The sequence below is a fragment of the Pygocentrus nattereri genome, chromosome 18 (assembly GCF_015220715.1).
Source record: "Pygocentrus nattereri isolate fPygNat1 chromosome 18, fPygNat1.pri, whole genome shotgun sequence".
In the NCBI taxonomy this organism is placed as follows: domain Eukaryota; kingdom Metazoa; phylum Chordata; class Actinopteri; order Characiformes; family Serrasalmidae; genus Pygocentrus; species Pygocentrus nattereri.
In genome coordinates this window covers 10,465,505-10,478,672 of record NC_051228.1, presented here as the reverse complement: position 1 = coordinate 10,478,672, position 13,168 = coordinate 10,465,505, and positions in this window count along the sequence as shown.

The following is a 13,168-nucleotide window of genomic DNA, read 5'->3' as shown; positions in this document are numbered from 1 at the left end:
TTTAATTTTTTTTATGGATGTTAGTGTGTTTGTTTAACCATTTTCAAACCCTCCTCGAGGAAGCCCAGTAAAAAGCAGCTCCTAGTTTGACCAATCAGTGCTTCAGTAAATTGAGCTTATGATGTAACTGATGATATTAACAAGTCTCTGTGGTGGCTGTGAAGGTATCAAGGAAAAATATGGACCCAAGAAATTCTTATTCCTTTGAATTATGAATATGACTTTATTCTAATGTATATTGTGATAAACTCACTGATGAGGTAAATTGTTAAAAAATTTGCTTAGATGCCTAAAACTATACTATATACTATATTTACTATATAACTATATATAAATAGTTGTTCAAAAAAATAATTAATGTTTTGTATAACGCCTCTCAAAATGCTCATGTCTAGCCTATAGATCAGTTTCTAGGCTAGCAGTCAGCATTGGTTGACACCATAGGATTTCCTAATAGTTTTTTGTGAAAGCAGACCACGCCCAGGTAATTGAGATGAAGAGTGGAGAGGAATTTTGGGCTAGAGTTCTGCGGGTTGCAAGAAGGCCAACCCCCCATTAAAGATCAACTGCATGCGTGGACAAGGTTGAAGAGACAGGGGAAGAGGTGGGGTGCGAAGTAGGAGGAGTTAAGAACTGGTATTTATAGAACGCTAGAATTAAGTAGGAGGAGTTTAGGCGTGGTCTTTCCTCAAACTTCAGTTATGTTATAACTCCATATCATAGTAATGATGCCATAACCATTACTACAAAAATAGGTATGTACCTCCATTTTTGCAGATTTTTATTTTTCTACACCACTTATACCTGGCAGGTGTTCTCTGTGTTCTGTCAAAACGTCGAGGTTGATGATGTGGGGTAGATGGTTCAATGTTCCTGGCTGTTGCGAGGCAAATGTGTCTTAGCAGCCTTTCAAAGGATCCATACAGCATGTGAAGCTTATTTTTTCCATCATCCCTGAGGATTTCAGTCATAAATTCCTCATATTTCTGCCTCAACATCTTTTCGAATGAGACACAACACAGAGCAGCTGGTCTGAACAAAGGAAATTTACATATAATCGTAATAAAACCAGCCTGGTTAGTTCAGAGAGATAAAAAGATGTGGGAAAATATTCATGTTATAATGAATTATGACTGCTCTTAGTTCATAAACCCACACGTGTGTTATAAGTGGACTTCAAGGGGTCTATAAAACACAAGGCAAATTCAAAAACGTGGCCCCTTTAAGAGTACATCTGTACAAATAGTGTTAAATAATGTAAACATGGATCTGCTGCACTGCTTATTTGTCTCTCAGGTGGGGGGCGGGGGTGCAGGCCGAGACCCATCTGTCTGCGAGACATCTTCAAAGAAAACTGCATGTGTGTGTGTGTTTATGCTTGTGGACAAAATAGAAAGAGAAGGACGGCGAATTAGAGAAGAAGATAATTGGTATGCGTATCTATACGACTTAAAAGGAGGGAGAGAGGATCAGTGAGTGAAAGCATGACAGAGAAAATGAAAAATGATCCGTTTGTGTCTTGAGTTTTTGCATCACGGGTTATCTGGCTGTGTTTGTGTGCGTCTGGCAATGTTAGGAGCTATAGGCCTGAATATAAAGGAGCTCTCAAGACATGCTGGAATGAAGCCCTGCAGATTATCTAAGGTGATGGACATCCCCATGCATCAACACAACCTACGGCCAGACAAAAAATCCAGTGTCAGCTTACATTGTTGTCCAGTCACGTTATGACAGGAGCTTTTGTTCTCTGTTGTGTCCATCCGCAGAAGACCCAAATGAAGAAGAGGAAGAGAGACAGGTGGACATGCAAATCTGAGCTGTTCAAATCAGGCCTACATTCACATTACAAGCTTCATTAATTCCAACTTTTGCTTAAATCTGTTCTTAAATCGGATTCACATACATGTAGGTGACTCAAATCTGCCATTAATGCAGGCATCCTAATAAATAATGTCATGTGAATGAGCCACATGCATCATTAACAACAAACTAACCAGAAGAACAGGCCTTTATTGTATTGATAATTCACTCTGACCAGCCCCTGACAGTTCGTTATTAGAGAGAGAAGCAGGTGAAAAGGGACTAGATGCTCTGGTTGCACTGCTTACTGACAACTTTGGGTTTGGCTCCGCTGAATGACGCCGCATGCACAATGAAAAAAAAAACACATGAATTCCAATCTGACTGTTCTGACTCAGGTTGTATGGCCGTGAATGGGATCTGTATGTGAACTAAGACCACATATGAAAGTGGCTCAGATCTGATTTGAAAAGAATTGCATGTCCATACGGCTCAACAGTGCCAAACCCGAAAGTTGTCAGTACACAGCGCACAATTATGAAGCTCATAATACGAACAGAGAAGTCTATGACAAGGGTTGCAACTGAAATGTTAAGAAGAGCCATTTTGTCCTTTCATCAAAAATCAAGCTGCTTGGGAGCCACAACATTTTATGTCCATTTGTTAAGCATTATTTCACCACCTCAGCTGTAAATATGTCTCAATATGTCTCAGACTTGCTTTGCTCTGCCTTAAGCTTTAGCTCAGCTGTAGCCACTTTTCTCGCATCTCTGGCAGGAACCTTTTCTACATTTTCTAGTACAACAGTTTCTTGTAAAATGTCTCCAAACTTTAGACTTTTTACAAGGCATGTTAGCATGCTAAAGGCTACACTGCTAGCAATAACAAAAAACAAAAGGCACACTCTTCTACTCCAAGTTTTTAGCCACACAAATATCACTCACCTTATGAGCAATACACTCAGACCTCTCACACTGCAAAGTGTTCATGGCTAGTTGATTAGCTCACTGAGGCTGACCTAACTGAGGGTGAGTGCATTCGGTTTGAGTAGCTTCTATGTTGAGCGGTCACGTCTGTAACAGGAGTGACACACATCCGAATGGTGAGCTGATGTGAAACTGAAACAGGGCCTAAAACCACATTGTGATGTTCATAATAGGTAGCAATACAGTCTCTTTACAGCCTAATATACAAAACCAATTAAAAATGAAGTTCAGAGACGTTTTACATGTTAAAGTGTCCCGACTGATGTGCGAGAGAAGCGGCTACAGCTGAGCTAAAGCTTAAAGCAGAGCAGAGTGAGAGCGTTTGTGTTTATATGATGTTTTTTAGCCTATACTAGCACATCAGCACACACTCAGACTTATTTACAGCCAACATGGTAAAACGGATATGAAATGCTTCGGTTGCGACCCCTGAGCTAAGCCTGTAAGGGGTGATCAGCGCGTGGGGGCAGCGCATGCCCGTTTGCTTGATCTGTCCGTGGCTCAATCAGGATCACACAGCCGACACCAGCCCAGTGAACGACCGTAGTCAGTGGTTCAGATTATGTGCGGATTGACTGAAGCCTGTAGTGAAAATTATCACTATATCTACACAAAAAGCTGTTCTTTGACAGATTCTATTCAGTCAAACACAGTCAAGCATATATGAACTTTAGTCAACTTTTTGCCTCTGTTTTGCTAGAGCTAATCCACCTGAATGTGATTGGTGTGGATGTGGTGGTGTGTCTACAAATGAGCTAACATCGTACAGCGCTATGTTCAAACAGACAAAGACTTCTGCCACAGCATCAGCAGCACTTCTCAGTGTGAGCAGACCCTGGTTGATTCATTTGTTCATTAGCTCGACACTAGGCTTACGTCACATGGTATCAGGTGGGATTGGATATTGGTACTGGTGCATTTTTATGAGTCTGAGTTAATAAGAATGTTTTTGAACAAGTACCTATCACCAATATCGGTATTGACACATCCCTACTAATTGGTGCTTCTAATACTTGTTAGCTACATTCGCTCCAGGTTTAAAGAAGCTTTTGACCAATGGTTGACCAACTACATTCAGGGTAATTTACTGAGTGCCTAAAGTGACCTTTGTGACATGCCCATCCCGTGGAAAACAGACTCCTCGTTGCTTTTTTGATAAAGTTTGATGTAGTATATAGGCATTGTCAAAGGGGAATTCCACCAATTTATACCAAGTTTCTGCATAGCTTTAATCATAGAGACAAACAAAGCCATTAGTGGTCAGAATTGCTCACAGCAGTGGTGATAGGAACCAGACATCTGAAGATTTTAATGCCAGTTAAGGTTCGTCACAGAACATGACTGCTAATATCTGATGCTTGAAACTGAGTGCAGAAGATCAGATTTACATGCACTTGATAAATCAGATATAGGTTTATATGAATAACACAATACTCAGATTTCTGCTTTGCAACCAGCCAATAAACTCACAGAAGAAGACGTGACATGTAATGTAAAACTCAAACTTCATGCTTTTTTTTGTGAATTGCCCCACTTTACCTGAAAATATGAATATGTATCATCTAGTAGATGATTCAAATTCTTTGTTTTGTCAATCATGTAGTTGGATTCTCTACTTGTTGAACTAAGAAAACTAAGATATCAGAAAGAAATCAGAGTAAGAGTACACATGCACTGAGAAATCTGATCACTGAGCTAAAATCCAGCTCTCTTTAACAGACTTCTTAATCAGATTTCTAGACCTTACTCCCATCTAAGAAATCAAAGTGTGCTGTTTACATGACCATTTAAATAATAGATAACTGCAGAAATCTGATTATGATCAGAGTACTGAGTGCATGTCAATGCACTCATTGGTTTACAATAGTTTTAAGATAAAGTTTTGGCCTCATTTTTTTAAAGCAATTCTTGGTGTAGAGATTCTGGCAGGCCAAAGCAAAATAATCCCCAAATTGTCATTGTTTACACATTTCCACCTTTTCACATCAGTCTAGTCCTGCCCATTACACTGAAGTTATAAAGAGTGTTTCACCCTAGACTGCTGGAGTGCGGCCAGTCAGAACAGAGCTAATTTACATAGAACATTCAGGCACATAAACAAAAGCTTGTTTTATTCTAAAGGACAAACAAAGGTTGGAAATTGGTTGTGTAAAAATTAGTTACACAGTTTTTGGTGCACAAAACCAAACAGTGTAAGCGGGTCTCAGAGGGAAAAATACAACACAAAAATGTGGAATATAGGCCTTTTAAATCTTAAAACCTCTCAAAAAGGAGTAACTGGTGTCTCTGATCAGCCCAGTGTGAGGAGGCCAATAACAATGACGCATGTTAACATAAAGAGAAGCAGTACAGAAGTACACAATATTAGAATGTAAAGCAGTATATCAGATAACAATATATCCCACGTTTATGCATTTGCTCTAAATGGAAACCGACCAGACACAATTATCTTTGGTGCATTCACTCTCTGAGCACAGACCAATGAAAGAGGGGCTCGACGTACAATAAGTTAAGTGCTGGCATGAGTAAATAATGAAAATCATTTATCAGTGGATATGAGAACAGTCACTGTGCACCGCGGCAGACGACAGATGGGAATAGTAAGGCCCTTGTTTTTTGGCTGGCTCCAGTCAAGCGACTGGGATTTAACACCCTGCTGTAACCATCACAGTCCACTGCGCAGCTGACAGACTGCACTCACTGGAACCACTGGACTATTTAATGGACATATCAGGTGTCCTCGCAGGTATAAAGGCTATTAAACAATACAGAAGGAACTCGAGTGACGCGCTGGGAGAACATAAGCCTCGAAGGGCAATCGCCTTCAGACGAGAACACAACATAGGCTATCCATTATGGAAGGTCTGTCTGGGCTTCAGATTACCCAGACTGCGCTCGTTTGGAACCACATCATGGAACAGGCTGAGGTGCATTATTGGTCTTCAATGGATAAAAGGGATTAAATATCAAATAAATCTAAAAGTGGCTGTGTTTCCCAACATCATTTAGGAACACATCAGGTCTAGATGCTGAAACTTCACTTTGAAGAGAGTTGCAACATTTAACAATATACTTTAACACTGGTTACAGTTTAGCACAACATTGACACAATTTCCCCTTATCGCAAATGACGTAGGTGCATCAAGATGTTTGGCGTCTCAATTCACTCCTGTACTGTACAGCTACAAGACTAATGCTGGTAACAAGTAATGATACACCCCAGGAATTAGCATCACGTACCCCATCAATTAGCATCACGTACCCCAGCAATTAGCACCACATACCCCAGGAATTAGCATCAAGTACCCCAGCAATTAGCGTCCTGTACCAAACAATTAGCATCATGTACCCAAACAATTAGCGTCATGTACCCCAGCAATTAGCATCACATACCCCAGGAATTAGCATCAAGTACCCCAGCATTTAGCATCCTGTACCAAACAATAAGCGTCATGTACCCAAACAATTAGCGTCATGTACCCAAACAATTAGCGTCATGTACCCCAGCAATTAGCATCACATACCCCAGGAATTAGCATCAAGTACCCCAGGAAGTAGCATCAAGTACCCCAGCATTTAGCATCCTGTACCAAACAATTAGCGTCATGTACCCAAACAATTAGCGTCATGTACCCCAGCAATTAGCATCACATACCCCAGGAATTAGCATCAAGTACCCCAGGAAGTAGCATCAAGTACCCCAGCATTTAGCGTCCTGTACCAAACAATTAGCGTCATGTACCCAAACAATTAGCGTCATGTACCCCAGCAATTAGCATCACATACCCCAGCAATTAGCATTTGTTTTTGCCAAAATCAAAACCACTGAGTAAAACAGTGTAGCTATAAAATGATTCTACATAGCACCAAAAAAGGTTCTTCTATTGTTACAAGCTTAACATCTTAACAATAGCAGAACCCTTTTTGGTGCAATATAAATACAACACATTCTCCACCAATCTAAAGAGAGCATATAAGTATAAATATGTATAATAAATAAAGTCAAGGTTTATTTATATACAGGGATGGAGGAGTAACGAAGTAGCGCGTTACTTTTTTGTAGTTAGCTACCGTTATTTGTAGCTAGTAGCTGTAGCCGTTACAGTTGTATGAAATGTAGCTAGTCGCTGTAGCGCCTACAGCTTTTTGTGTAGATATAGTGATAATTTTCACTACAGGCTTCAGTCAATCCGCACATAATCTGAACCACTGACTGCGGTCGTTCACTGGTGTCGGCTGTGTGGTCCTGATTGAGCCACGGACAGATTGAGCAAACGGGCATGCGCTGCCCCCACGTGCTGATCACCCCTTACAGGCTTAGCTCAGGGGTCGTAACCGAAGCATTTCATATCCGTTTTATCATGTTGGCTGTAAATAAGTCTGTTTTATCATGTTGGCTGATGTGCTAGTATAAGCTAAAAAACATCATATAAACACAAACGCTCTCACTCTGCTCTGCTTTAAGCTTTAGCTCAGCTGTAGCCGCTTCTCTCGCACATCAGTCGGGACACTTTAACATGTAAAACGTCTCTGACCGTCCCACTTTTTCCGAGGCTGAAGTCAGATTCTCATTTACCGGCTTCTTGTTTGAATTGTCCCGTTTCACCTAAAATGGTGCGTGAAGCACCAGAGTGTACGTTACTGCTGCACCATTTAAGGTGCTACGCAGCGAGCAGGGAGAGGTCCTCAGCTGACCTCAGTCCATAGACTTAACCGCCTGCTCCGTTTGTCTCTGTACGAGACGCCACACAGCCCAGAGAACCAGAGTAACTTTGACTTCTCGAGATGTTCAGGTATTCTGCACACATGCTAACACATGTAGCTAGCTGAGAATTTATGAGCACAATCAACACATTAAGATTGTAAAATGAAAACCCTGTATTTCATTTTTTTGGCTTGGACTCCTTGTAATGTTACCAAATCAGCTGCTTTACTCCAGCTCCAGTAGCTGCTCAGTTTAGGCTCCAGGCTCCACAGCGGGCCAGATTAGAGATTAAACATGGAATTAAAGTTGTATTGTGTTACTAATAACAGACTACAAGCAGCATGTGACAGTTCACTGTTAACCAGCATATTGAAGTATAGTATTATGTAGCAAATATTAAGAAATCAGCAGGTACATTAGACTATATTTTGTCTCATGAACTTTCCCTCTAGCTGGGCTTTGGTACAGACATACACTCACTTGTCACTTTATTAGGTACACCTTGCAAGTAAAGGTTGGACCCCCTTTTGCTTTCAGAACTGCCTTAATTCTTCATGGCATACTTTCAACAAGGTGTTGGAAACATTCCTCAGAGATGTTGGTCCATATTGACATGATAGCATCACGCAGTTGCACATCGATGATGCAAATCTCCCATTCCACCACATCCCAAAGGTGCTCTAGTGGATTGAGATCTGGTGACTGTGGAGGCCACTGGAGTGCAGTGAACTCATTGTCATGTTCAAGAAACCAGTTTGAGATGATATGAGCTTTGTGACGTGGTGCATTATCCTGCTGGAAGCAGCCATCAGAAGATGGGTACACGGTGGTCATAAAGGGATGGACATGGTCAGCAGCAACACTCTAGGTAGGCTGCGGCATTTGAACAACGCTCAATTGGTACTAAGGGGCACAAAGAGTGCCAAGAAAATATCCCCCACACCATCACACCACCACCACCAGTCTGAACCATTGATACAATGCAGGATGGATCCATGCTTTCATGTTGTTTATGCCAAATTCTGACCCTACCATCTGAATCTCACAGCTGACATCAAGACCAGACGAGGCAACATTTTTCCAATCTTCTATTGTCCAATTTCGGTGAGCCCGTGCTAATTGTAGTTTCCTGTTCTTAGCTGACAGGAGTGGCACCCGGTGTGGTCTTCTGCTGCTGTAGCCCATCTTCTTCAGGGTTCGACGTGTTGTGTGTTCAGAGATGGTATTCTGCATTCCTTGGTTGTAACAAGTGGTTATTTGAGTTGCTGTTGCCTTCCTATCATCTCGAACCAGTCTGCCCATTCTCCTCTGACCTCTCACATCAACAAGGCATTTTTGTCCACACAACTGATCGCTCACTGGATATTTTCTCTTTTTCTGACCGTTCTCTGTAAACCCTGGAGATGGTTGTGTGTGAAAATCCCAGTAGATCAGCAGTTTCTGAAATACTCAGACCAGCCCGTCTGGCACCAACAACAATGCCATGTTTAAAGTCACTTAAATCCCCTTTCTTCCCCATTCTGATGCTCGGTCTGCACTTCAGCAAATTGTCTTGACCACCTTTACATGCCTAAATGCATTGAGTTGCGGCCATGTGATTGGCTGATTAGCTATTTGTGTTAATAAGCAATTAAAGTGGCCGGTGAGTGTATGTTTAATGTGTGTTTTTACAATAATCAGTGAGTACAGAGAAAGAAAATAGACAATGTATTATTTTAGCTGAAAATAAACATGTAAATAAGTAATTAAATGATTAATTAAACTTAAACAGGGCAGCTGAGGTCAAATAAGGAGCAGTGATTGAATAAACCAAAACAAAAGGAGAAGCTTATTGTTGCTGTAATTCTCATATTTGGCAGTTATTTTAATCACGATCAGATATAAGTAACATTTCTGCTAAATGGGCCTCACAAAAATTCTGATCCTAGTTACAGCCCTGTTAGCATGTTATACGTTATCTCCAGCGTTTAGGACCATTTATTGTTAAAACTGTGTTGTACGATCAGTAGAGACTGTTATTTTACCTAAAAAGCTAGTTCTGCTGTGGAGCCGTAACGGGGCAGTAAAAGAGCCGTGTGTTGCTGACCCCTGCCTTAGCTAAAGTGAAAAAACATTTTCGTAATAGACCATTACTAATAGTACTCCGCAGAGCCAAGGTCACTGATACAAATTCAAGGGTGAAGCGCTGCTGAAGTTTAACAAAGGACTCTGCATGTCACGTCTGTGTGTGGTTGGGATAGTGTAGTGGTTAACACCTCTGCCTTCTACGCTGTAGACTGGGGTTCTATCCCCACCTGGGCAAGCACCCTACACTATACCAATAAGAGTCCTTGGGCAAGACTCCTAACACCACCTTGGCCTCCCTGTGTAAAAATGATCAAATTGTAAGTCGCTCTGGATAAGAGCGTCAGCCAAATGCCATAAATGTATGTCCTGCTGAAATGTTTAAATTGGAGCGTTTTTATTTTTAACAGTTGACAGTGCTTTGCACCAAATTGTTTGGTTTGTATTCGGTTACTTTTGTTGATTTTTGTTAGAAAAAAACCTGAAATGATTGACTTTGCATTCACTTAGTCTACATTGTTGTTGGATATCATACCTTTGGTTGATAGTTTGAGTGTTGGTCACACATAAACTCACTTTTTGGTGATCTTTTTGCATATTTGCAGCTTTTCAGTTGTTTCTTTCTGGCACATGATTTAATGCAGTGTCCTGTTCACACTGTCAGTTGGGCTTGTTTGGTGTGCCAGGTGAAGATTCACAAACATTCTGACAGTCACGCTTTGAAAGAAGCTAAAAAGCAGTGCACTACTTTTTCTGGAAAAGTAGCTAAATTGGAGCTAGCTACAAATTTTGGGAAAGTAGCTAACTACTCATTTTCAGTAGCTATCCCAACCCTGTTTATATAGCACTGTTTACAACAGCAGCTTTACAGAGAAATCTGGGTCCAAGCACCCATGAGCATCGCCAATAGCAGTAGTGGCAAACTAAAACTCCCTAACAGCAAGAGGAAGAAACCTTGAGAGGAACCAAGACTCAAAAGGGGAAGCCATCCTCCTCTGGTCGACACCGGATAGCAAAACAATAACACAAGGGCAATATGAACAGAGAATGAATCTGTATTAAAAATACAGAATCATGCAAAGAACAATTTAAGCATGCAAATGGTTCCATATAGAATTTAAGATTCTAAATACAACCATTGCCTTTACTAAGGAACCCTTGAAGAACCGTCTTTTTTGTATATGTCATGGGCCTCAGTTGCTTTGGTGACTAATAGATTAAGTAAACTTTAACGTACACTGATGTAGAAGCGCCACAGCATTGTTACCCTGTGACCAGGCTGGTACTTTTAAATAGACTGTCTTTTCAGCAAATTTCAAACCTTGACTGCCTGTGGCTTTTGTGGTCTGGTTCACGTTCACTAAAGAAAAAGGAGTTTTTGGATGCTTTGTGTTGTTGTGTGCGCATGTGGGTCATTTCAGGACACCGGTTTGTTCACATTAATGTATGTAAATGAGCTCTGTTCTGATTGGCTGCCCCTTTCAAAAAGCAGTCCAGGCTGAAATACTTCTTATGACTTGAGTGTGAACAGGCAGAGATGAACCCCTGTAGGCTGTATATACTGAATGAGCAGGGCATTAAATAGTACATTTCAAACATTTCACAATGTTTACAATAAACTTTTTCATAAAGTATTGATATGGGAGCTTTAAGGAGGATGGAATACACAAGGATGCGAGAATTCTTTCTCTTACAGCCTTAGGAGAGAAAAGGAGATTAACGCTTGCATTTCATTGTAAGTCGTTTTGGAGACAAATGAGTTCTCCTTCCACACTGATAGATTGCTGAAAGAGTTCTGTGCTCTAGAACAGAACTATCTAAGAGAATGATGAGTTCTTAGAATTTTCTTATGTAAATATGGTTCAACTTTGACTGGGGTGAGATGAGTGAGACGCTTAGGATTTAAGTCATGCCTAGACCCCGCAGGCCCTTGTCCAGCTACACCCCTGTGTCGCCTAAACATTCTGTGTGTTTAAAGTACAGTAAACACATCATCAAATATCAGTTTAAAATATCGACTAGATGTAAACATCCATTTGATGCCGATACATCTGCCAAAACCGATATGACTGTGGATCCCTACTAAATGAAAGACATTGTTTTTAGCCACACTATTTTAAAGCCCGTGTCAACGTGCTTTCAAATGATTTCATTTTCGTTTTAATAGAAATTATATGCCACAAAAAAGCCTTTGCCAGTGTTATATTCACTCAACATATCACTGCATAAAGAAAAACATGCATCTCCAATTTTGACCATTTTTATTTTTCTACATAATTTGGCACCTGTCCTTTACTTTTTGTGAAACGTTTGTGATGAATGGACCAATAGAAATGCTCCAGAATGACCAGGAAAAAATCACAGTTACATAATATAAAGTGCATCTGATACTTTACATTAATGTACATTAGAAGTTAAGAAGTTTTTTGTCTTCTTCTGTAAAGTTACCATTTTGGAGATACTTGTTTTTCTTTGGACAGTGATGTATAAACCAATCAATGAACCAACCAATGAACCAATCAATGAATGTGCCGGCACATCAAATTAAATGTTTCTATTGATGTCTTTGCAATGATACAGTGTAGAAATCTGATTCAAACAGTCCTCAATCTGTAGTCTGCAGTTTTGATTATATCTGATAGCGAGTTCGTACATGACTCACTTCAGAGTTATGAGGAAAAGTTGAAGAAGACTTGTTGAGACACATGCCAGCTGCTGCTCATGTATGTCCATTCTATATTTCGTGTGAAACTGACCAATGGACACTCACGAACCTTTCGGTTTTTCATTCAGTCGTCTCAGACACAAATCTATGATTTTATCCATATATTTCACTAGTTTTGGAGAACCTAAGACATTGTTAAACCCGTTTTAAGCACCAAAAGTATTTGTCCACATAAGTAAAGCTACTTTTTTACTAGAGATGTTAAGATTTTCATGAATCAGACTTCGATTTTTCAGCTTTGCCCACTGTTCCAGGTCATGAGGGCCTCATTACAGAGAATATTTTGGTATATAACATGTGGGTATTATTGGCAAACACCTTTAAAGGCGCATTTAAGAATATATGCAAAAATTAAGACATCACAACCCTCAGACCCCAGAGGGTTAAAGGAGTTTAATAGTAGCTAAATAAAAAAAGGTCCAAAATTTCAGAGATGCTGCCTGCATTATGATTGACAGTCGTGTCTCTATGGTGACATAAACAACCGGCGGCAATGGCAGTGGTGAGCATCACCACCAACGTTAATAGAGATGTCACATGCAGCAGGCAGGATCTGTACTGTTTGGTCTAATATATTTGTTTTTTAAAAAACAAGACACACCATAGGAAAACAGACCCCTTCGCTCTTCTCCACTCTGTGCTCTGAATGGTGAGTAAAAAATAGTGGTGGACAGTAACGAAGTAAATGTATTTCATTAGAGTACTTAAGTCGTTTTTTCATGTATCTGTACTTTACTGATGTATTTCCATTTCACTCCACTACATTTCAAAGTCTAATATCTGACTTTTTACTCCACTACATTATAAGAAATCTGTCGTTCCTTTTGGTTTATGTGTGTATAAAAACATAACATGTCAAAACAAAAGAAGTGCAAAGCAAGACCACCA